Below are 26,142 nucleotides of genomic sequence, written 5' to 3' on the forward strand. Positions count from 1 at the left end.
GAATTTGTGTCGATTCGGAAAAGTGCGGCTTGGCGCCTCTCTGAAGAGTGGGGCACATTGGTGTCCTCAATAAAACAAAAGCACCATTGTGCCCACTCTCTGATATCGCACGCCCATTCGTGCACCATGTCCGAATCGAACTCCTCCACTCGGGCATAAGCATCGTCCGTGAGCCATAAATGCCAGCATAAGCTGGTCAAATTTACGGGTTGCAACGACTTTGTCGGCTAAAGTGGGGCGAGGGCATTACGAACTCATACGTTTACACACGTCTTTGTCGAGAGATCTTCGCAACCAAAAGTGCATGAAATTCGTCAGATGTTCTAGGGGAGACCAGTCCCCGGAGCGAGGGTGGCTTTTGTTCCGAGGGTCAAACATTTGTTGACCAGTGGTATCCAGGAAAATATCTGAGTCAACCTGGGAAAGGGACTCTCCAGGAGCGTTCCCGTGACAAAAGCAGCGTCCGACTGTGGCGTAGAGCCCCACGCTGCATCGTGGCGAAGTTTACTACCCTTCTCTGCTTGGTCTCATTTCAGAGAGTTTTGGATGTTCGTGCCTTCTGTGGCATAGAGCCCCATGCTCAGATTCCTCAGCTCGCCATTCGTCCAATACGTACAGCTTGTGAGGGAGGTCATGTTCCTCCTCCGAGGAGATTACAGGTGCAGGTTTCGGTACCGACTGTGCTGGCACCTTATCCTGCCTTGCCTTAGATTTTTTAGCCTTGGAGCTTTCGCCTTTCCAGTGGCACTTAGGTGGGTGAGAGCGTTCCCTCGAAGAGTCAGAGTCCTCAGAGTCCACGACATAGTGAGTCCGTTTCGGGGCGGACTAAGCTGGGCCATGTTCCACTGGGAATGCTTTGGAGAACTCCTTCTCCATGGAGGCAGCCACTGCCGTGAAAATCATAGCCTGTATTTTCTGGCATTTTGGAGTCTTCCATGGTGACTTATTGTAGTAGAGTGGGACACTGAACACCTTGGCACAAACCAGAACTTGGCACATAGGGTAGTAGAGGTTTGGGGATCAGGAGGGGAGGTAAGAAGACAAGTGAGTGAACCTGTATCACTAGTAGTAGGCCAGGGACCTGTAAACAGTGGAGTACCGTATAATTACCACTGGGGCTCACCCAGGAAAACAGAACATGCATTGACAATTTCAGCTCAGCAGAACTTAAAGGGGGCTCTCCCCGGCCAGAATAAGGGATAAGACCCAACTGTATAACCAACCCCACAATACAGAACAACAACCTTAATCCAGGTCCCAACTGAGTCTCAAGAGACAGAAGAAACATCAGGGTTGAAGCAGAGTAGTACAGCAGGACCTCAGTGCATTCAAAATGGTGACATGGGAGCGTTTTCTGTCAAAAACACCTCCTCCCAAAATGGCGAGATGAGCTGCAAATATATTGTGGGGAAAATTGCTGAACGTTTGGGCTGCGAACGAGAAGCCGTTCGCGGAATAGTGTTTGGGAGTTAGAGGCACCGAACAAGCGAGGTTCGGTGCCGCATGAGAGCTGGTTCGGGAGCTAAACGTGCAAACTTTCAGGACGTGAAACCAACAAATGCAGGAAACACAGTGTGTTTGGCAGCCGAACAGACGGTAAAGTGCGTGTGTCTGAGGTCAGAGTGTAATAGCTGTGCCATCACAAAAAAAAAAAAACAACCCCCCACCGCAGGTCTCAGTACCATGGAAGGAGGCCCCAGGGAGCAAGCAAGGGTGGGTGAGGACAGACCCCAACACCCCAAGGAGGGGAAGCAAGGGGAAAGAGCTGTTTGACAGGAAAGTGGCACAGAAATACCAACACAGGAATAAATATATAAGAAGGATAGAAGGAGTTAAAAGTGAACCCCAAATAGGGGGCGTGGCCTGGAGCGCAACCGAGACGGTCGCATGAGAGGGTAGCTCCGCTGCACTGGCCGTAATTCTAAGCGCAACGTTCTCCCGAAACGCGACACACATACCCCAAGAGATGTCCCAACAGAAGGGCAGACGCCAAACGGAAAGGACTGACAAGGCAAGCTTCTTCAATGCCCGCAACGCCCAAGTAAAAGCCACGGAAACGGCGGAGGAGGCCCAAGATGGCGCCCGTCACATGTCCAGGGATGCCGCGGACGACGGCCCAGTTACACAGAGCGTTCTGCAGAGAATGCTAGAAGACATGCAGGCAAACATACAAAACACCATCCAAGCCTCAATAAAAGAAATCAGGTCAGAAATTCAGGATGTAGAAATGAGAACCTCCTCACTGGAAGATAAAATGGCCGACCAGGCTGAGGACACAAATGATATCAAGAGAGCCATAACTGACATGGAAGATACCATAGCAAGGTTTGAAACAAAAATGGCAGATATGGAAGATCGCTCCCGCCGAAATAACCTGCGGTTGAGGGGAATAGCAGAATCAGTCGGGGTGGCGGAGCTGCATGCACACCTGCAAGGACTATTCAAAATGCTGATCCCAGATATACACCAGGACATGCTGCTGCTAGACAGGTACCATAGAGTACCAAAACCCAGATTCCTTACACAGGAGACTCCTAGAGATGTACTAGTGAGACTACATTACTTTCATGTGAAAGAAGATATCATGAGGGCAAGCAGACTGCGCTCCACTTTGCCACCTCCATACCAGGGAACAACGATATACGCTGACATATCAGCCGCAACGCTGCAAAAAAGAAAAACCTTCTCAGGTGTTACTGAACAGCTCAGGATCCACAAAAAGCCTTACAGATGGGGCTTCCCGGTAAAGCTGCTCATCATGCATGAAGGCAAGACGGTGCCCATCGCTACACCTGAGGCTGGAGCAAAGATCCTCGCAGAATGGGGCCTACCACCGCCGAAGCCGCTACCCGCTGCCGTTAACCGAGACAGATCCAACCCAGAGTGGAAGAGGATCCCCGCAAACGGATCAAGGAAGCACACATAATCCGCAAGTACTAACACATAAGACTCTGGGGCAGATAATATAACCGAAAGAGATACTTACCAAAGTATTAGGGAGGATAGACGAAGCGGGAAAGGGGGAGAGAAGGAGAAGGAAAAGAAAGAGAGAAAAAATAAATAAATCAATAAATAAATATACACAAAAAAAAAAAAAAAAATAATAATTAAAAAAAAAAAAAAAAATATATATATATATATATATATATATATATACAAAATAAATAAATAAATAAATAAAAAGGGGGGGAGGACATCAGCCTAGAAAGAAGTAGACATGGGGAGAGATACAATAAGTAATTGCAAGACACGGCCAAGACCGAGCTGTACAGGCATGGAAGCGAGAAGCTTCCTACCCCGTTGCGCCTATCGTTGGCGCCAAGCCACACGTTTGGCTTTTTGTTTAATTAATTGTTGGAATGTTTATTTTCTTATGTTGTTTTTATGTGAATCACAATGTACACACAATAAGGTTATACCATCTCCGCAAGAGGGAGTAATTGAAGCGTACTGCATGCTTGGGAAAACACACACACAACGTGCTCATAACAGGGAGACGCCACCTAGATCGATGCAGCTGGGAAGGGAGGCGCTCCAAATCAAAATAGCACTAGCGACACTACCACCCAAACCCAAGAGAGACGACCCCCCATGAAAATATATACCCATAACACCAAGGGACTCAATCACCCATCCAAACGGGGCCTACTGCGCCGAGACCTGACTAAACACAAGCCTGACGTTTTATGTCTCCAAGAAACGCATTTTAAGACCAATGCACACGCACCCCTGCTGACACGTGACTACCCACATCAATATCATGCCACTAATACCAGCAAATCCAAGGGAGCATCCATTCTTATCAGCAAAGACATAGCGTTTACCCTCTCATATCTTGACATAGATAAAGAAGGGAGATATGTCATAGTGGGAGGGACCTTCAATGACGTTGAATATACCATTACGAACGTATATGCCCCCAATACAAACCAGAGAAACTTCCTCCACCGTGTATTTAAGAAATTAGAGACAATACAGAAAGGAATAGGAATAGTATGCGGGGATTTCAATCATGTGCTAGATGCCACAATGGATACCTCCTCAGTACACGCGATAGCGCGACTAAGACCACTAAAGAGACAATGCAAGGCCATAGGCAAACTGTTGCATGAGCACCACTACTATGACATATGGAGAGCAACACATGTCGGGGAGAGAGGATATACGTTCTTCTCCACCGCACATAATTCATATTCTAGAATTGATGGCATACTAATAACAGGACAACACCTAGAACAGGTTAAGAGCTGCAACATAGAACAAATCACCTGGTCAGATCATGCCCCAGTCGTGGCAACCCTAGCCGACATATATGAATCCAAACATAGGAGCCCGTGGAGGCTAAACGTCTCCCTGCTCACAGACCCTACATTTACAAACAAAGTACAACAGGAACTTGAGCATTACTTTGCTGAGAATGACATAGAACACATGCCGTACAATACAATATGGCAAGCACACAAATCAGTAGTTAGGGGAATGATGATACAGAGAGCAGCACAACTAAAGAGGCAAGCACAAACACAAATGAGGGACTGGCTAACGGAACTGCAGAGCCTAACGACCCAAAATCAAAGAACGCCCACACAGGGGCTCAAAACACAAATAATTAAAATTACCCAAGATATACACAAACAGGCCCTAGAAAAAACGGGTCACCAACTACATAGACTCAAAGCAACTCAATACTCACAGGGCAATAGGGCGGGTAAACTGGTGGCCCGACACCTCAAGGCCAGACAAACCAATCAAAAAATAGCGCACCTCTACACGGAGGCAGGCCATAAAGTCACAGCACCCAAAGATATCAGCAACGTCTTCGCAACGTACTACACGTCCCTATACAATTTAGCCAAGGATAAACAAACGCACCAACCCAACCCCCAAACTATACAGGCTTACTTAGATACAGTTAACTTACCAACTCTTACGCAAATGCAAAAACAGGAACTCACCGCCCCCATCACACAGAGTGAGGTAAAAGAAGCTATCCTTAACCTACCGCTAGGGAAATCCCCGGGGCCGGACGGCTTCGCAAACGGTTACTACAAAAAGTTCCAAGAAACCTTAACGCCATATTTGGTCAAAGCATTTAATGAAGCCACGCAGGCACAAAAACTACCCACTGAAACCCTACTAGCCCACATAATCACCCTCCCAAAACCAGGGAAATCCCCTACTTGCCCACAGAATTTCCGCCCTATATCCCTGTTGAACACGGACGCCAAGCTATACGCTAAAATATACGCAACACGCCTCAGCAAGATATTACCGCACATAATACACACCGACCAGGTAGGATTTATAAAGAACAGGCAGGGAGGGGACAACACCAGGAAAGTACTAGATATCATACAAAGTGCCCAACGTAAGAATAGGGGAGGCTTACTGGTATCGTTGGACGCAGAAAAAGCTTTTGACCGCCTGAGCTGGGAATTCTTAGAAAAGGTCCTCCTCAAATTTGGAGTGCCAGAGGGCTTCCTCTCGGCGGTCAAAGCACTGTACAACTCACCCACGGCGAGGGTATTAAACGCAGGATTCGCCTCAGACCCGCTTAAGATTACCAATGGATCGAGGCAGGGGTGCCCCCTATCACCGCTACTGTATGTGCTGGCTCTAGAACCGCTGGCAGCGGCCATAAGACAAAACAAATCAATCCATGGAGTAAAGATAGGAGACAGGGAATATAAAGCGAACCTATTCGCGGATGATGTACTCCTAACCCTGACGCAGCCGCACATATCGCTTCCAAATTTAATGGCAACTATCGCAGAATACGGGAAACAATCCTATTATAAACTGAATGTCACCAAGACACAGGCCATGGGCATAGGGATACCAATAGCCACACTAGAGAGGCTCAAAACATCCTTTCCATTAGACTGGAGGACAGACCATTTAACGTTCCTAGGCATCAAAATACCACCAAACCTCAACAACTTACTGGACAAAAACTACACCGCACTCACGAAGAGCATAGCCAACACACTCAGGTCATGGGAAGGGAAATACCTATCGTGGGTGGGAAGAATGGCAGCGGTGAAAATGATGCTGCTACCAAAATTCCAGTACCTTTTACGAACCCTACCTATAGCATTGCCAAACACATACTTAGCAGCCCTACAAAGATTAATAACCCGATTTGTGTGGGCCAACAAACAACCAAGAGTGGCAACCAGCATACTACAACAACCAATTCAAAGAGGGGGGCTAAGTCTCCCGAGCATTAAAGACTACTACAAAGCAGCACAGCTAGCGACAGTCAAAGCCGCTACAGCAGAGGGGGAAACTCCACAGTGGACCAAAATAGAGGCCCATTGGATAAATAGACAGGACCTGAGGAACCTATTTTGGCTCCCGAAGGCCATGCGCCCACAACACCTTAACCCCTTACCGACCACTAGTCTGACACTTAAACACTGGGACGAAACCAGGGGCAGAGAGACAGACCAAAGAGTACTAAGGCAGGGAACACCACTTGCATGGAAAAAGAAAAAAGGGGTGTAGGTTAGCGCTAATAATATATTGAACAGGCAGCGACCTTATAGAGGGTAACCCTCTAACCCTCTATACATAGAATACAAGGTAGAAAACAGAGAAAGGTTGCGCCAATGATAAAAATATATAACCAGTAAAAGACTGTACAACAATAAAAATAATAAAAAGAAATATAATAAAAAAGTTCCAATGTGTGTCCGAAGATCAAATGGTTTTTAGTCTCTAAATCCGCTGTGGGGGTGGCTTCTCTAGTTGTTATGGTTCACACCGTCTTGTAATATGGAAGACACAAGAAAAGAGGACCAATCGTGCGGAGTGTATTACAGTTAAACGTAGTAGAATTAGATCTTAAGTATTACACTCACATTTAGATGAGCTATAGCCAGCTCTGGGTTTGTAGGCATACAGCGGAACAATCCCCGCTTATAGGATTTGTTGATGCTTGTTAATGCTTGTCCTTCAGGGGTTTGGTCCAGCTTGCAGGAGAAGGAGATAAAAACAGCAGATAGTGCTCTCTGATGGTATTTTAAGTGATGAATAAAATAAGATAGAATATACTCACAAAAGGAGTGCAGGTCTCACTGCACTTTTTGGATAGCGTTAGTGGTATAATCCCCACTTCAGGATATGTAGTATAAAAATGCCAGGAAAAATAATAAAATTTATAGTTGTGTATAAAAAATGATAATGGTGCATATATCTAACCAAAAAGTCATTTATTATTTAAAACACAATATAAAATAACCATAACGCGTTTCACCGCTGGGGCTTTATCAAAATGGTTTTACATGTAACCTGGCACAAGAATAGTTTAAATAGGTACACTAGTACTTTAAAAAATGGCGCCAAGATGACATCATAGTTAGGTGGCCAATCAGAATCATACACTGTACATTTAGAAACAGATTTGAAATTGAGATTAAAATTTTGAACCAAAGGGGTGTATCTTTTATAAAACATTTGTTTAAGTCATATCCGATCGTTATTTTTTAAAAACGAGGTTTGGAACTTTAGAAAATGAAAGTTGTAATAATCGGCTTTTACAGAATGGGGAAATGCTGATGTCCATAACAGGAGGGGCGGATGATAAAGCATCATGTGACCCGCGGCCAATAGGAGAGGGGCACGTGGGTCACGTGATCGGCAAATCGGCGAAAGGGCGCTTGGGAAATGTAGTTTAGCGCGCCCTTTCGATATTAGATTAGGAAATACATATTAAATATGTATACAAGTGGGTAAATACTGGCTAGTTCTCAATAAAGGGATAATACTAGCTGATATAACAATATAAGATATGACATATAACATTATGTGCAAATTGGGAGAGTTAAAATGAGTATATAGACATCACTTAGATAAACTTAATAAAACCAAAAAGTAATAGAGATATTTTGAGACACATTATTAGTAATAGATGGATAAAAAATAGAATAATTAAGATGGGATAAAATAAAATAAAATAGAATAAAATAATATAATGAGACACTTATCAAAGAGTAACTAGTAGTGGAAGCTCTACATTGTAGGCTTTCATTAAGGTGCTTATACATATTTGGGCATATATATTCGTGGTAGACATATAAGCAATAATGCAGTCAGGCTGGGGGTATCCCAGACTATAATGCCGTAGGTGACAGCTATGAATTGGATAGCCCCAGACTGACTGCATAAAACCATACATAATAAAATGACATTAATTAAAAAACGACATTAATTAAAAAACAATCATATTATAAAAAATTAAATAGATCAAAGTCAGCGTTTAAGCCCTGGGGGGTTAGAGTTTGTAAATTGAACACCCACTCCATTTCTGATCTCCCTAAGATATTTTTTATGTTGCCCCCTCTCCAGGGCAATTTACATTTTTTGATACCTATACATTTTAAAAATTTGGGATCCCGATTATGTTTCATAAAGTGCTTAGACACGGAGTGATTAGGGTATCCATTTTTTATATTCCGGCAGTGCTCCGCTAATCTGGTTTTTAGACATCTGGTGGTCATACCTACATATTGGAGGCCACATGGGCACTCCAATAGATAGATGACGTTGGTGGTATTACAACCGATAAAATCTTTAATAGTATAGTTTTTGTTGGTGACATTGGATTTAAAATTAGTAACTTTACAGTGTGTGGAGGGAGCAGTGCTCTTACACACAATGCATCTCTTGCATTTGTAAAATCCTGTAGCTCCATCTAAAAAGGTGTGTGGTGGATTTTTTATTACCTTAGTATAGTTTTCAGTTAAAATGGATTTAAAATTTGGTGCACCTCTAAAAACAATTTTTGGTTGTGTTGGTAAAATTTCTTTCAGGAGATCATCCTGTCTTAAAAGATGCCAATGTTTTTTGATTGTTTTTTTGATAAAACCATTTTTGTTATTATAATTAAAAATTATAGGAAGGGTGGGGGCTTCTGTATTGTTTTTATCCTTATAGGTGAGGAGGCTTTCTCTAGGTTTTTCTTTTACTGATAATATAGTGTTGTCCAGTTTTGTTGGTGAGTAGTTTTTTTCTATAAATTGTTTTTTTAAAAACAATGATTGTTCGTTAAAATCATTAATGTGGGAGCAGTTTCGGCGTATTCTTAAAAACTGGCTTTTCGGTGCACTCTCCAGCCATGGTTTGTAGTGACAACTGGTGTGGTCAATTGCCGTGTTAGTGCATACTTTTTTAAAAAATGTTTTAGTGTGTATTGTGCCTTCTTGGATAAAAATGCTTAGGTCTAAAAAATTAATTATCTCTTTACTGTGTTCACATGTTAAAACTATCCCTTTATCGTTGGAATTAAGGTGTGATATAAAAGAGTTAAGTGAGTCCTCCGTGCCCTTCCATATAAAAAATAAATCATCAATGTATCTAAAATAGGAGACTAGGTTTTGCTCCCAGGCATGTCGTCCCCAAATGGCGCTGGATTCCCAGTCAGCCATAAAGAGGTTGGCATAACTAGGAGCAAACCTAGTCCCCATAGCCGTTCCCCTTTTCTGAAGATAAAAAGAATCATAAAACCAAAAATAATTATTAGTTAAAATGATGTCTATACCTTCTATAATAAAATTAATCTGAGAGTCTGGAATTCTTTTTTCGTTAGTTAGTATTGTTTTGACAGCATTGCACCCAAGTTGGTGGGGGATAATAGTATACAAGGAGGTGACATCACAAGTAACGAGTGTAAAATCTGGTTCCCAACAAAAACCATTTAAAAATCTCAGTAGTGACATTGAGTCCTTCAAATAAGATCTCATGAGTTTTACCGCTGGTTGTAATAGGGTATCTATATATTGGGATAAGTTGCATAACGGGGAGTTGATCCCAGACACAATGGGTCTGCCGGGGGGGTGTTGAGCGTCTTTGTGTATTTTTGGTAAAAAATATATTACTGGGATTTTAGGATTTTTCACAAACAGGTAATCAAATTCTTTTTTATTCAGAATATTTTCATCTAATCCTTTTTGTAGAAAGGTAATTATTTTTTGTTGTATGGATGATGTGGGATCCCTAGATAATTTCTCATATGTGGTAGTATCGTTTAGTTGTTTATAAGCTTCGTTAATATACATTGAACTCGATTGAACAACTAAACCCCCACCTTTGTCTGCAGGTTTAATAACAATATCTTTGTCTTGTTGCAATTGTTTGATAGCTCTTTTTTCTAGTGCATTTAGGTTCTGTGCATCATATTTGTTGTATTTGATTTTGTTAAAATCTCTTAATACTGATTTCTCAAACATCACTAGAGGGGCTGATTTAAAATGATAGGGATAAAAAGTAGATTTTGGTTTAAGGTCCGTGTTGATGTAAGCAGATTGCTCGGTGGTGGTAGGGGAAGGGAGGGATGAGGGGGTAGGGGGATTGGTTGTTGAGTTTTGTGCATTAAAAAATCTTTTAAGTGTAGCTTTACGTACGAATTTGTTAACATCTAAAAATGCTTCAAAAGGTTTAAAAGAATTTGTTGGGGCATATTTTAATCCTTTGCTTAAAACTGAAATCTGTGCTGCATTTAAAACTTTTTGTGACAAATTAAAAATGCCGGCATCTGATTCTTTCGGAGCGGATATTATCTTTCTAATCTCTCTTTTTTGCTGTCTTCTGCCGCTCCGTTTGCCTCTGGGCTTAGGGTTCTTTTCTTTGTCCTTATTGTATTGGCAAAGGTGTTGGGGTGTGTTTGAATCTCTAAAAAATGATCCTCATTTTCAGTTTCGGAGTCGATAGATAATAATTGGTACCTATTGGTATGTGTAATGGGGGTATCACTGTGATTTTTATAGTAGTGGTTAGGCCTTTGGGTTTTCGGTGAGTGTTTGAGAGTGTCGGGACTCCGTGCATTGTAATAAGTGGAGCGGGAATCTTGGTGTATAGACGTGTAGTGAGAGGTTCTTCGTGGTTTGAATGTGGCTGGTCGATGGTATGTCGATGTGGGTGCATGATTCGGGTTAAGATTCCTATAATAAGGCTTCAGTTTGTGAGGGGAATGGTGAGGGGGTGGGTGAGTGGGGCGATTGAAGTTTTTGGTGACATATGGGGATTCGTGACGTGTATTTTGTGCTGGTTGTCTTTGGTATCTGCGTGGCTCTGTTCTCATATTAAGAGATTGGTTTTCTGATGTATATTTTCTATTTAAATGGTATGTCCTAACCTGTCGGTTGGCATAGTCCTGTTTGTCTCTTATATATTTTTTTACTTTAATGTGTTTTGTGTCTGTTTCTATCTTTTCAATTTTACTCTGAATTAAGACTGAGTTTTGTTGGTATACGCTACTTTCTGTATAGGGCATAAGTTTGTCTCTCAGGTCATTAATTTCTCTGTCTAGATTTTGAAGCTTTTGGCTTTTTTTCTTGATTAGGGTTTCCATAAGACCAAATGTGCACGTTTCTAATTTGCCATTCCACTCATTCATAAATTCTAGATCATCCTGGTCTGAGGTAGGTAATTTCATAAGTCTCAGGCCACGGGGTGTTATGTGTTCATCGATATATTTTTTGAAAGTGGCAATCTCCCATTTAAGTTTAATTTCAGTCGTTAAGGCTCTCTCTAATTTAATAAATAATTCCTGTTGAGTAAAGGTGGGAGGTCTAATATAGATAGGACTACTTGGTTGGGTGGAAAAGACATTGTCTATATCAATAGAATACTTATTTCTATAATCAAAAATAGACATATTAAAAGCAGCTAAAACCAGAGGGGTATGATAAGATACAGAAAAAGAAAAAAGGGGTGTAGGTTAGCGCTAATAATATATTGAACAGGCAGCGACCTTATAGAGGGTAACCCTCTAACCCTCTATACATAGAATACAAGGTAGAAAACAGAGAAAGGTTGCGCCAATGATAAAAATATATAACCAGTAAAAGACTGTACAACAATAAAAATAATAAAAAGAAATATAATAAAAAAGTTCCAATGTGTGTCCGAAGATCAAATGGTTTTTAGTCTCTAAATCCGCTGTGGGGGTGGCTTCTCTAGTTGTTATGGTTCACACCGTCTTGTAATATGGAAGACACAAGAAAAGAGGACCAATCGTGCGGAGTGTATTACAGTTAAACGTAGTAGAATTAGATCTTAAGTATTACTCTCACATTTAGATGAGCTATAGCCAGCTCTGGGTTTGTAGGCATACAGCGGAACAATCCCCGCTTATAGGATTTGTTGATGCTTGTTAATGCTTGTCCTTCAGGGGTTTGGTCCAGCTTGCAGGAGAAGGAGATAAAAACAGCAGATAGTGCTCTCTGATGGTATTTTAAGTGATGAATAAAATAAGATAGAATATACTCACAAAAGGAGTGCAGGTCTCACTGCACTTTTTGGATAGCGTTAGTGGTATAATCCCCACTTCAGGATATGTAGTATAAAAATGCCAGGAAAAATAATAAAATTTATAGTTGTGTATAAAAAATGATAATGGTGCATATATCTAACCAAAAAGTCATTTATTATTTAAAACACAATATAAAATAACCATAACGCGTTTCACCGCTGGGGCTTTATCAAAATGGTTTTACATGTAACCTGGCACAAGAATAGTTTAAATAGGTACACTAGTACTTTAAAAAATGGCGCCAAGATGACATCATAGTTAGGTGGCCAATCAGAATCATACACTGTACATTTAGAAACAGATTTGAAATTGAGATTAAAATTTTGAACCAAAGGGGTGTATCTTTTATAAAACATTTGTTTAAGTCATATCCGATCGTTATTTTTTAAAAACGAGGTTTGGAACTTTAGAAAATGAAAGTTGTAATAATCGTACGTCACGTGACCCGCACGGCACCATGGGTAATGTAGTGCGTCGGTCACGTGATCGGCTTTTACAGAATGGGGAAATGCTGATGTCCATAACAGGAGGGGCGGATGATAAAGCATCATGTGACCCGCGGCCAATAGGAGAGGGGCACGTGGGTCACGTGATCGGCAAATCGGCGAAAGGGCGCTTGGGAAATGTAGTTTAGCGCGCCCTTTCGATATTAGATTAGGAAATACATATTAAATATGTATACAAGTGGGTAAATACTGGCTAGTTCTCAATAAAGGGATAATACTAGCTGATATAACAATATAAGATATGACATATAACATTATGTGCAAATTGGGAGAGTTAAAATGAGTATATAGACATCACTTAGATAAACTTAATAAAACCAAAAAGTAATAGAGATATTTTGAGACACATTATTAGTAATAGATGGATAAAAAATAGAATAATTAAGATGGGATAAAATAAAATAAAATAGAATAAAATAATATAATGAGACACTTATCAAAGAGTAACTAGTAGTGGAAGCTCTACATTGTAGGCTTTCATTAAGGTGCTTATACATATTTGGGCATATATATTCGTGGTAGACATATAAGCAATAATGCAGTCAGGCTGGGGGTATCCCAGACTATAATGCCGTAGGTGACAGCTATGAATTGGATAGCCCCAGACTGACTGCATAAAACCATACATAATAAAATGACATTAATTAAAAAACGACATTAATTAAAAAACAATCATATTATAAAAAATTAAATAGATCAAAGTCAGCGTTTAAGCCCTGGGGGGTTAGAGTTTGTAAATTGAACACCCACTCCATTTCTGATCTCCCTAAGATATTTTTTATGTTGCCCCCTCTCCAGGGCAATTTACATTTTTTGATACCTATACATTTTAAAAATTTGGGATCCCGATTATGTTTCATAAAGTGCTTAGACACGGAGTGATTAGGGTATCCATTTTTTATATTCCGGCAGTGCTCCGCTAATCTGGTTTTTAGACATCTGGTGGTCATACCTACATATTGGAGGCCACATGGGCACTCCAATAGATAGATGACGTTGGTGGTATTACAACCATTTGATCTTCGGACACACATTGGAACTTTTTTATTATATTTCTTTTTATTATTTTTATTGTTGTACAGTCTTTTACTGGTTATATATTTTTATCATTGGCGCAACCTTTCTCTGTTTTCTACCTTGTATTCTATGTATAGAGGGTTAGAGGGTTACCCTCTATAAGGTCGCTGCCTGTTCAATATATTATTAGCGCTAACCTACACCCCTTTTTTCTTTTTCTGTATCTTATCATACCCCTCTGGTTTTAGCTGCTTTTAATATGTCTATTTTTGATTATAGAAATAAGTATTCTATTGATATAGACAATGTCTTTTCCACCCAACCAAGTAGTCCTATCTATATTAGACCTCCCACCTTTACTCAACAGGAATTATTTATTAAATTAGAGAGAGCCTTAACGACTGAAATTAAACTTAAATGGGAGATTGCCACTTTCAAAAAATATATCGATGAACACATAACACCCCGTGGCCTGAGACTTATGAAATTACCTACCTCAGACCAGGATGATCTAGAATTTATGAATGAGTGGAATGGCAAATTAGAAACGTGCACATTTGGTCTTATGGAAACCCTAATCAAGAAAAAAAGCCAAAAGCTTCAAAATCTAGACAGAGAAATTAATGACCTGAGAGACAAACTTATGCCCTATACAGAAAGTAGCGTATACCAACAAAACTCAGTCTTAATTCAGAGTAAAATTGAAAAGATAGAAACAGACACAAAACACATTAAAGTAAAAAAATATATAAGAGACAAACAGGACTATGCCAACCGACAGGTTAGGACATACCATTTAAATAGAAAATATACATCAGAAAACCAATCTCTTAATATGAGAACAGAGCCACGCAGATACCAAAGACAACCAGCACAAAATACACGTCACGAATCCCCATATGTCACCAAAAACTTCAATCGCCCCACTCACCCACCCCCTCACCATTCCCCTCACAAACTGAAGCCTTATTATAGGAATCTTAACCCGAATCATGCACCCACATCGACATACCATCGACCAGCCACATTCAAACCACGAAGAACCTCTCACTACACGTCTATACACCAAGATTCCCGCTCCACTTATTACAATGCACGGAGTCCCGACACTCTCAAACACTCACCGAAAACCCAAAGGCCTAACCACTACTATAAAAATCACAGTGATACCCCCATTACACATACCAATAGGTACCAATTATTATCTATCGACTCCGAAACTGAAAATGAGGATCATTTTTTAGAGATTCAAACACACCCCAACACCTTTGCCAATACAATAAGGACAAAGAAAAGAACCCTAAGCCCAGAGGCAAACGGAGCGGCAGAAGACAGCAAAAAAGAGAGATTAGAAAGATAATATCCGCTCCGAAAGAATCAGATGCCGGCATTTTTAATTTGTCACAAAAAGTTTTAAATGCAGCACAGATTTCAGTTTTAAGCAAAGGATTAAAATATGCCCCAACAAATTCTTTTAAACCTTTTGAAGCATTTTTAGATGTTAACAAATTCGTACGTAAAGCTACACTTAAAAGATTTTTTAATGCACAAAACTCAACAACCAATCCCCCTACCCCCTCATCCCTCCCTTCCCCTACCACCACCGAGCAATCTGCTTACATCAACACGGACCTTAAACCAAAATCTACTTTTTATCCCTATCATTTTAAATCAGCCCCTCTAGTGATGTTTGAGAAATCAGTATTAAGAGATTTTAACAAAATCAAATACAACAAATATGATGCACAGAACCTAAATGCACTAGAAAAAAGAGCTATCAAACAATTGCAACAAGACAAAGATATTGTTATTAAACCTGCAGACAAAGGTGGGGGTTTAGTTGTTCAATCGAGTTCAATGTATATTAACGAAGCTTATAAACAACTAAACGATACTACCACATATGAGAAATTATCTAGGGATCCCACATCATCCATACAACAAAAAATAATTACCTTTCTACAAAAAGGATTAGATGAAAATATTCTGAATAAAAAAGAATTTGATTACCTGTTTGTGAAAAATCCTAAAATCCCAGTAATATATTTTTTACCAAAAATACACAAAGACGCTCAACACCCCCCCGGCAGACCCATTGTGTCTGGGATCAACTCCCCGTTATGCAACTTATCCCAATATATAGATACCCTATTACAACCAGCGGTAAAACTCATGAGATCTTATTTGAAGGACTCAATGTCACTACTGAGATTTTTAAATGGTTTTTGTTGGGAACCAGATTTTACACTCGTTACTTGTGATGTCACCTCCTTGTATACTATTATCCCCCACCAACTTGGGTGCAATGCTGTCAAAACAATACTAACTAACGAAAAAAGAATTCCAGACTCTCAGATTAATTTTATTATAGAAGGTATAGACATCATTTTAACTAATAATTATTTTTGGTTTTATGATTCTTTTTATCTTCAGAAAAGGGGAACGGCTATGGGGACTAGGTTTGCTCCTAGTTATGCCAACCTCTTTATGGCTGACTGGGAATCCAGCGCCATTTGGGGACGACATGCCTGGGAGCAAAACCTAGTCTCCTATTTTAGATACATTGATGATTTATTTTTTATATGGAAGGGCACGGAGGACTCACTTAACTCTTTTATATCACACCTTAATTCCAACGATAAAGGGATAGTTTTAACATGTGAACACAGTAAAGAGATAATTAATTTTTTAGACCTAAGCATTTTTATCCAAGAAGGCACAATACACACTAAAACATTTTTTAAAAAAGTATGCACTAACACGGCAATTGACCACACCAGTTGTCACTACAAACCATGGCTGGAGAGTGCACCGAAAAGCCAGTTTTTAAGAATACGCCGAAACTGCTCCCACATTAATGATTTTAACGAACAATCATTGTTTTTAAAAAAACAATTTATAGAAAAAAACTACTCACCAACAAAACTGGACAACACTATATTATCAGTAAAAGAAAAACCTAGAGAAAGCCTCCTCACCTATAAGGATAAAAACAATACAGAAGCCCCCACCCTTCCTATAATTTTTAATTATAATAACAAAAATGGTTTTATCAAAAAAACAATCAAAAAACATTGGCATCTTTTAAGACAGGATGATCTCCTGAAAGAAATTTTACCAACACAACCAAAAATTGTTTTTAGAGGTGCACCAAATTTTAAATCCATTTTAACTGAAAACTATACTAAGGTAATAAAAAATCCACCACACACCTTTTTAGATGGAGCTACAGGATTTTACAAATGCAAGAGATGCATTGTGTGTAAGAGCACTGCTCCCTCCACACACTGTAAAGTTACTAATTTTAAATCCAATGTCACCAACAAAAACTATACTATTAAAGATTTTATCGGTTGTAATACCACCAACGTCATCTATCTATTGGAGTGCCCATGTGGCCTCCAATATGTAGGTATGACCACCAGATGTCTAAAAACCAGATTAGCGGAGCACTGCCGGAATATAAAAAATGGATACCCTAATCACTCCGTGTCTAAGCACTTTATGAAACATAATCGGGATCCCAAATTTTTAAAATGTATAGGTATCAAAAAATGTAAATTGCCCTGGAGAGGGGGCAACATAAAAAAAAATATCTTAGGGAGATCAGAAATGGAGTGGGTGTTCAATTTACAAACTCTAACCCCCCAGGGCTTAAACGCTGACTTTGATCTATTTAATTTTTTATAATATGATTGTTTTTTAATTAATGTCGTTTTTTAATTAATGTCATTTTATTATGTATGGTTTTATGCAGTCAGTCTGGGGCTATCCAATTCATAGCTGTCACCTACGGCATTATAGTCTGGGATACCCCCAGCCTGACTGCATTATTGCTTATATGTCTACCACGAATATATATGCCCAAATATGTATAAGCACCTTAATGAAAGCCTACAATGTAGAGCTTCCACTACTAGTTACTCTTTGATAAGTGTCTCATTATATTATTTTATTCTATTTTATTTTATTTTATCCCATCTTAATTATTCTATTTTTTATCCATCTATTACTAATAATGTGTCTCAAAATATCTCTATTACTTTTTGGTTTTATTAAGTTTATCTAAGTGATGTCTATATACTCATTTTAACTCTCCCAATTTGCACATAATGTTATATGTCATATCTTATATTGTTATATCAGCTAGTATTATCCCTTTATTGAGAACTAGCCAGTATTTACCCACTTGTATACATATTTAATATGTATTTCCTAATCTAATATCGAAAGGGCGCGCTAAACTACATTTCCCAAGCGCCCTTTCGCCGATTTGCCGATCACGTGACCCACGTGCCCCTCTCCTATTGGCCGCGGGTCACATGATGCTTTATCATCCGCCCCTCCTGTTATGGACATCAGCATTTCCCCATTCTGTAAAAGCCGATCACGTGACCGACGCACTACATTACCCATGGTGCCGTGCGGGTCACGTGACGTACGATTATTACAACTTTCATTTTCTAAAGTTCCAAACCTCGTTTTTAAAAAATAACGATCGGATATGACTTAAACAAATGTTTTATAAAAGATACACCCCTTTGGTTCAAAATTTTAATCTCAATTTCAAATCTGTTTCTAAATGTACAGTGTATGATTCTGATTGGCCACCTAACTATGATGTCATCTTGGCGCCATTTTTTAAAGTACTAGTGTACCTATTTAAACTATTCTTGTGCCAGGTTACATGTAAAACCATTTTGATAAAGCCCCAGCGGTGAAACGCGTTATGGTTATTTTATATTGTGTTTTAAATAATAAATGACTTTTTGGTTAGATATATGCACCATTATCATTTTTTATACACAACTATAAATTTTATTATTTTTCCTGGCATTTTTATACTACATATCCTGAAGTGGGGATTATACCACTAACGCTATCCAAAAAGTGCAGTGAGACCTGCACTCCTTTTGTGAGTATATTCTATCTTATTTTATTCATCACTTAAAATACCATCAGAGAGCACTATCTGCTGTTTTTATCTCCTTCTCCTGCAAGCTGGACCAAACCCCTGAAGGACAAGCATTAACAAGCATCAACAAATCCTATAAGCGGGGATTGTTCCGCTGTATGCCTACAAACCCAGAGCTGGCTATAGCTCATCTAAATGTGAGTGTAATACTTAAGATCTAATTCTACTACGTTTAACTGTAATACACTCCGCACGATTGGTCCTCTTTTCTTGTGTCTTCCATATTACAAGACGGTGTGAACCATAACAACTAGAGAAGCCACCCCCACAGCGGATTTAGAGACTAAAAACCATTTGATCTTCGGACACACATTGGAACTTTTTTATTATATTTCTTTTTATTATTTTTATTGTTGTACAGTCTTTTACTGGTTATATATTTTTATCATTGGCGCAACCTTTCTCTGTTTTCTACCTTGAACACCACTTGCATGCCTCAAAGTAGGAATCCCAAATCTAGATACGAAGCAGTGGGAAGAACGGGGGTGCACCAAGGTTAAAGATCTATATAAGGAAAACAAACTGATGCCCTTCCCTGAACTACAAACACTATATGGCATACCCAGCAGAGCACTATTTACATACCTACAAATGAAGTCGCTACTAGCAGACATGACAATAGAGCGACAAGAAACGATACACACGAACAGCATTGAAAAACTATGCCTATCAGGCAGACCGCCCAGGAAAGCATTGGCTATGATGTATAGCCTCTTACTAACGCCAGTCACAGAGGAGGCCATGAACTTCCAAACAGCGTGGCACACAGAATTGGGACACAACATTAGGGCGGAGACATGGCAAAGGGCATTCACCATACACAAGGGAAACACGCTATGCACGACTCACATAGAGATGATACGAAAATTGCAATACCGGTGGTACTTGGTGCCAGAAAAACTAGCGACGATGTACAAGGGTATGACCATTGAATGCTGGAGATGCAGAGGGAGGGAGGGCTCAATGAGCCACATATGGTGGTCCTGTGACGGCATAAGCCCATTTTGGAATGATGTGGAAAAGGTGGCGACGGAGCTGTTAGGTAAACCATGGCCTATAAACATAGAACAAGGCATACTATTCATGATACCTAAGACACTGAGCAAAGTAGAAGAGAAATTAGTATTCCACCTACTTGTAGCAGCAGTGACCATAATAGCAAGAGCATGGAAAACAACACAGACACCCACTAGAGAAGCACTGATATCACAGACATCTCTCAACTGGAAATACGAATTAATGGCAGACAAATACATAGGGCGCAGGAAGCACACTAACCAGGCCGGAGAAAAATGGAGAGCATATCTCGACACAGGGTGACAGGAGGGGGAGAGACAGACACAAAACTGAAAGGGGGAAAGGCGGGTAGACAGGGAAACATTCGGAGGTTACAAAACACCGGGTAAACACTCAAGACCTAGGCGGCCATACATGCCTAGCCAACAAGGGGACCATGGGAGTCCGAGCAAAAGTAAAACTAAAGGAGAAATAATACACAGAATATAAGACGAGAATGTATTGAAGCATGGTATGAAACACTGTAATTGTATGTGACCCCAATGTTGTAAACAAATGTCCTGCACAACCCCATCTTCTATTCTGTACCCCGGCGCGCAGGAGCCAAACACTGAATATTGTGATGCACAAATAAAACCAAAATTCAAATTGAAAAAAAAAAAAAAAAGTGAACCCCAAATAAAGGGTGAAAATCAATAAAAAAAACAAAACACAATTAGAAGTTAAACAAGTAGGAGTAACAAATGTGGTACTTATCTTGTGATGGAGCAGCAAAGAAAGAGGAAGTACAAAAGTTACTCTTATATATGTTACTGACTTTTGATTGTGTAACGAAAATATACCCCAACACGCAGGATTCAACTAAACAGAAGACAACACAGAGGGGAGATACGTCTACCGGACCTTAGAGTGGCCGGACTCGACGTGTATAGGAGAAGTACAGAGTCAGGAGCGATCCGAGGTCAAGGGCACAAAGAGACAGCGTAAACTAGGACTAGCCGGGGTCTGGTACACAGTAAACAGCAAGCCGGCAAACAGAATATAAGGGTAAAGAGATAACGTAGTCAGAAAACAAAGCCAAGGTCAAGTACGAAGGAACACAACTGAATACAACAAGCGCTAAAGGGAACTGAAACAGAAACCACGATAGGGCAAGGAAAAAAGGTGAGTATATATATCTTAACATCTATTTTGATTGGTGCCTGTCACATCCACGCCCCCAAAAGGTAAGGGTATGGGCAGTGTGGCATGACAGGGACCAATGGGAGGCCTTTGCCAATTTAGGCTCCCACTGTCCCTTTAAGAGCGTGCCCGAGACCCGCGGCGCGCTCTTAGAGTCAGGCGGGACATGTGACCGCTTCTCGCGGTCACTGCCCGCCTTCCTGTTGCAGCCGTCGGATGAGCCGGCTTGAACAGAGGATCCCGGCCGGCCCCTGGAAAGGGTAAGTACCGCTACCGATTGGTTCTCAGTTTTCTTATGATTTTGCTGTGGAGTGAGTAAAGAAAGATTATGCAAATTTGAAGCCTCCTGTCATGTTATATATTAACCTTGAATTGCCATTTTAACCTGTGTGTGTCACCTTGTGTGTCTGTAACAAGGTCAAACATTCAAGGGTATGTAAAATTTAAATCAGGGCCATTTGGGTGATTTCTGTTATAATTATGATTTTAAAAAGGTGTCAAACAACTATGTGATAATAAACGGCTTCATATGAGCACTATCCTTCAATAAAATATTTTTTTTTTGCATAATCAGTCACATTTTCAAAATCAATGCCAAAATGTCACAATTTCTGCCAGGTTATTCACACGTTTGAGCACAACTGTATGCATTGCGTTTATGTCTCTGGGTGCATGGCATTTTAATCAATTCCTGAGGGGACACTAGAACATTATTCTCTAAGCATATAGGACAGGCACAATAAATGCAAATATTTTAAGAACGCTTTATAAAATGAAAACCTAGCACATGTATATCATTATGATCTAATACTAATAGGATGTGGTTTCAGGTGTAAATTATTATTTTTTTTCAACTGAAAACAGAATAGATGAAGTGGAGAGAAAGGTTTGCACGATCCATCACACTAGACCACCGGGGACAGAGGTCATGGGAAGTATGACAGCTATTTCTGATTCCATCTCGAGGAACAGATACTATTACACCACTGGGAGAGGACTAGGTAAAAACCAGTCCTACGGAACAGATAAGAATAATATTGTACTTCTGAACAATGATAACATCTGATTCACATTCTGTTCTTAAAAAAGGAAATCGGTGTAAAAGTAATGTAAAGGTTGTCAGGTTCTGTGTTGTGAATGAGGTTTGTTGGCAGTCTCTGACCTCAGCTGGAACATTAACGCTTGGGTCAACAGAATGAAAGCCAGTGATTCCCTCGCTCCCATCCTGATAAGTGGATTCATAACTGGGTCACAAGCCAACGAGCCACTCATTTTGTGCCACAGCCATAAGCCATCCAAAATAATCAATTGTTACTCAAAATCTGGATGATAAGAGTTTCAGCAGTAGGTCTGGATTTATTTATGTGGATTATGTGACACGCTAAAATAACTAAACTGGCTGTCGTTGGAATCCAGACGCACTCTTCATCTTTCCAGCCTTGTGTTTAAGAGCTTTTCTGGGAAGCTCCCTCCCTACCTGAGCAGAATGCTGTTCCCACCTCCTATAACCTCCAATCCAGTACCAGCACTTTATTTAGTCTACCTCAATACAAAAAGAAAGCGGCTCGATCCTCTTTTTCTCACAGAGCACCACAATTATGGAACGACCTCCCGCACACTTCCCTTTTACATATCTCAAAACAGAATGCACGTGTCATGGTTGATTATTTATTTCCCACCTGTTCTATGTAAAATGTTGTATATATTGTGTATTAATATTGTTTTTGTATTTTATTGTACCCTATTGTATCAATGCAATGTTTGTGGACCCAGGACATACTTGAAAACGAGAGAAATCTTAATGTATCCTGTAATATATTTTATAAATCGTTATTTTTATTTTTTTAAATTACAGTTCAGCCAAGCTGTAGTGCTTTGAATGTTGCGTATAGTTAGATAAGAATATAATTAATTGTTCATCTACACAGAAAAGGGATCAATGCCCCCTACTGTCCACAGTGACTTTCATTTTGCTCAAGCAGTAAATGCATTTTTATTTTATTTGTGGAAGAGAGAGATGTACTTCATCCACAATATCATAGCCCAACCTACAGATAACTGGAACAGTGCCTATGGGCTTCTGAGTGCCTACAGGTACATGGGATGTAAGTCCAGCCCTGCCTAGATTCCCAGGGTGTAAAGCTCAGATTAGTGCAATTTATATTTCGTTCATAATGTATAACCTTTCATGGAAAACCAACATTGTGTGCAACTGTAACGTGCAAACTAAGCTCGTTACTTGGGATCCTCATTTTGTACAGTCAGAAACGTAGAATATTCATGACATAGGACATCCAGGCATTCTTACTTTTTACGGATGAGCAGTTATTTATTTATTTATTTATTTATTTATTATTTATGTACTACTCCTAAAATGTTATAATGGTATGGAAATAATGTCAACAACGACGAGAACAGGAAAAAAATAGAAAATAAAAAACAAACAATGTGAACACATAACACGTCTGCTAAAATTAGTGTCGCCTGGTTCATCCAAATCAAAATCCTTTAAATTCACATCGGACAAAGCCTTCTGTCCAGGATTTACCCATGGAGTCTCATTCATTAAATAATTTACTGACTCCAGTGCCTTCTGTTTCCGGTACCTTGGAATGTGTTTCCTGTCCTTACTGCGGATCATCTCTCTCCATCCCAGTTTTTAATCACACGTGTCTCTGCTTTTAAACACCAGTGAAAATTCATTCTGATCAATTCCACGTCTTGTACTTTACAAATATAAAAAGCCCAAACGGTCTCTAATCTTCTCATAAAAAAACAAGGGGGAAGAATCATATTTCGGATCCTTCGTCTCAACCAAGGTTTCCCAACCCGCGGGCCACATGTGGCTTTAAACTGTTATTGATGCGAGGGAGGCAGGGAGCACTTTACTTACTGTTTGGCATCACTGGGTGCGAGAAGGACCTGTGCAGCAGGGGCACAGAGATCCCAGCCTGGCCACTGGGGACAGAAGATCCACTCCAGCAAGGTAGGGAGGCTCGGTGGATCTCTTAATTACTAGATGTGTTTGAATGTGATTTTTATGTATGTATGTGTGGGTTTGAATGTCTGCGATTGTGTGTATAGGTCTGTGATTGTGTGTGTGTGTGTATGTATGTGATTGTGTATACATTTGTGATTGTATGTGTGTGATTGTGTGTATATCTGTGTGTATGTATCTAATCGTGTGTATATGCCTGTGATTGTGTGTGTGTGTGTATCTGCGGTTGTGTGTGTGTATATGTGATTGTGTGTATAGGACTGTGGTTGTATGTGTATGTATGTCTGTAGTTGTATGTTTATGCCGGTGTGTGTATATCTATGATTGTATATGTATGTGACTGTGTGTATAGGTCTGTGATTGTGTGTGTGTGTGTGGGTCTGTGATTGTTTTTGTATGCCTGTGTTTGTGCATGAATGTGATTGGGTTGTCTAGGCCTGTGATAGTATGTGTGTGCGGGTCTGTGATTGTGTGCATGTGTATATCTGTGATTATGTGTGTATGTATAGGTCTGTGATTGTATGTGTGTGTGATTATATACACACGCAGACAATCACAGACCCACACACACACAATCACATACACATACATACACACACAGTCACATACATACACAAACAACCACAGTGTGTATATCTCTGGTTATGTGTGCGTATCTATATACATGTGTATGTGTTTGGCAGATAGTTCCCTAATTTGGTATCCTTACATTTGGCAATCCCACATAAGAAAAACAAATAAGGGAGTGGTCTACTAAACAATTGAAAATTAAGAAGAGGGCTTTTAAAGTTTTATTACGTATATACACTAACTATATTATATATTTGATGTGTGGTTTAAGACAATTCCTCTTTGCTCAACGCGGCCCAGGGAAGCCGAAAGGTTGGACATCCATGATCTAAGCCCTAACAAATTCTTCTGGTTGTCTTTTTTTTTTTTTTAATCTATAAAACTGTCAATTTTCCAGGCTGAGAAATACGCAGCCCTATGAAAGTTTGAAAAGGTGATTCAAATAAAAATATTTTGAAACAGTTCATTTTGGATCTAAAAATCTCATGTTCATTGCTGGGCTCGGATTAGGTTAAACCACCTGATCATACATGTGACGTTCACAGCGAATCGATTAGCACACAAGAATCCACGAGGAGACCATTCAATTGTTTAATATTTAGCCTTTTTAACGAGTAAGAAAAGCCACCTGTGAAATTCAATCCTGGCAGGAAAATGTCTAAGTAAACTTTGTTTTGTGTTATGTCAGCTCAGACAATTTGTGCAATTATCTCTCAGTAAACAGATCTTACATCATGTTATATCTACCCTGTCCACTGCCAATGGCTGTTTAATCTGCAAAGCATTCATGAGATATTACAGCCCAACCACAGGATCCAAGCCAGCGATTCCAGTAAGGTTTCTTAGTAAATAAGAGTTATACGGGATTAGATCACACCAGGAAATGCCAGTTAAGCCGATGTCCTTACAGCTATTCATTTATATTCAGGTAGGTTAAAGAAGCAGTTATTATAAGGCTGCCAATTATGTTTTGCATAAACCCTGGTGTGTCTAAAATTGCGTTTACTAAGCAGAAAACAAACGTGGTTTGAATATTTCCTAATTAATACCACTTTGCAAACATGTTAAGGGCCCATCTCTTTAGTGTAAAAGATATTGTTTTTGGATAATTGTATCATTGGGTCTGCACCTCTGGCGGGTGCAGACCACTTGTACTGCTCCTTCTGGTGGAGCGTTGTCATGGTTACCTATGATGCAGGCCGCAAGTTCCCTAGGCTGAAGGAATCAGATGCTCCCTGGTGATCCAGTGATGTGATGCTGATTTCTATGGAGTTGCAGATGCTGGAATCCATGGGAGTGGACATTGATTGGCTGAGATAGTCAGCTAACTGCTCTCAGCAAATGTCTACCATTGTGTGCAACAAAAGTTGCACAGAATTAACAATTGCCAGCCTGGAAGGCTAATTCTGGGCTGGGTGATGACATCCCTAGAATGCAACCAGATGTGGAGGTACACCTACGGTAGCACAGGGGTTACTGTCTGTATGTGAAGCGTTTAAAAGAGAAACGGACTATGACCACTTTAAATTACCTAACCGGTCCTGGTGCTTAGTCCTTAATAACT

This window comes from Pelobates fuscus, chromosome 2, assembly GCF_036172605.1.
Source record: "Pelobates fuscus isolate aPelFus1 chromosome 2, aPelFus1.pri, whole genome shotgun sequence".
NCBI lineage: Eukaryota > Metazoa > Chordata > Amphibia > Anura > Pelobatidae > Pelobates > Pelobates fuscus.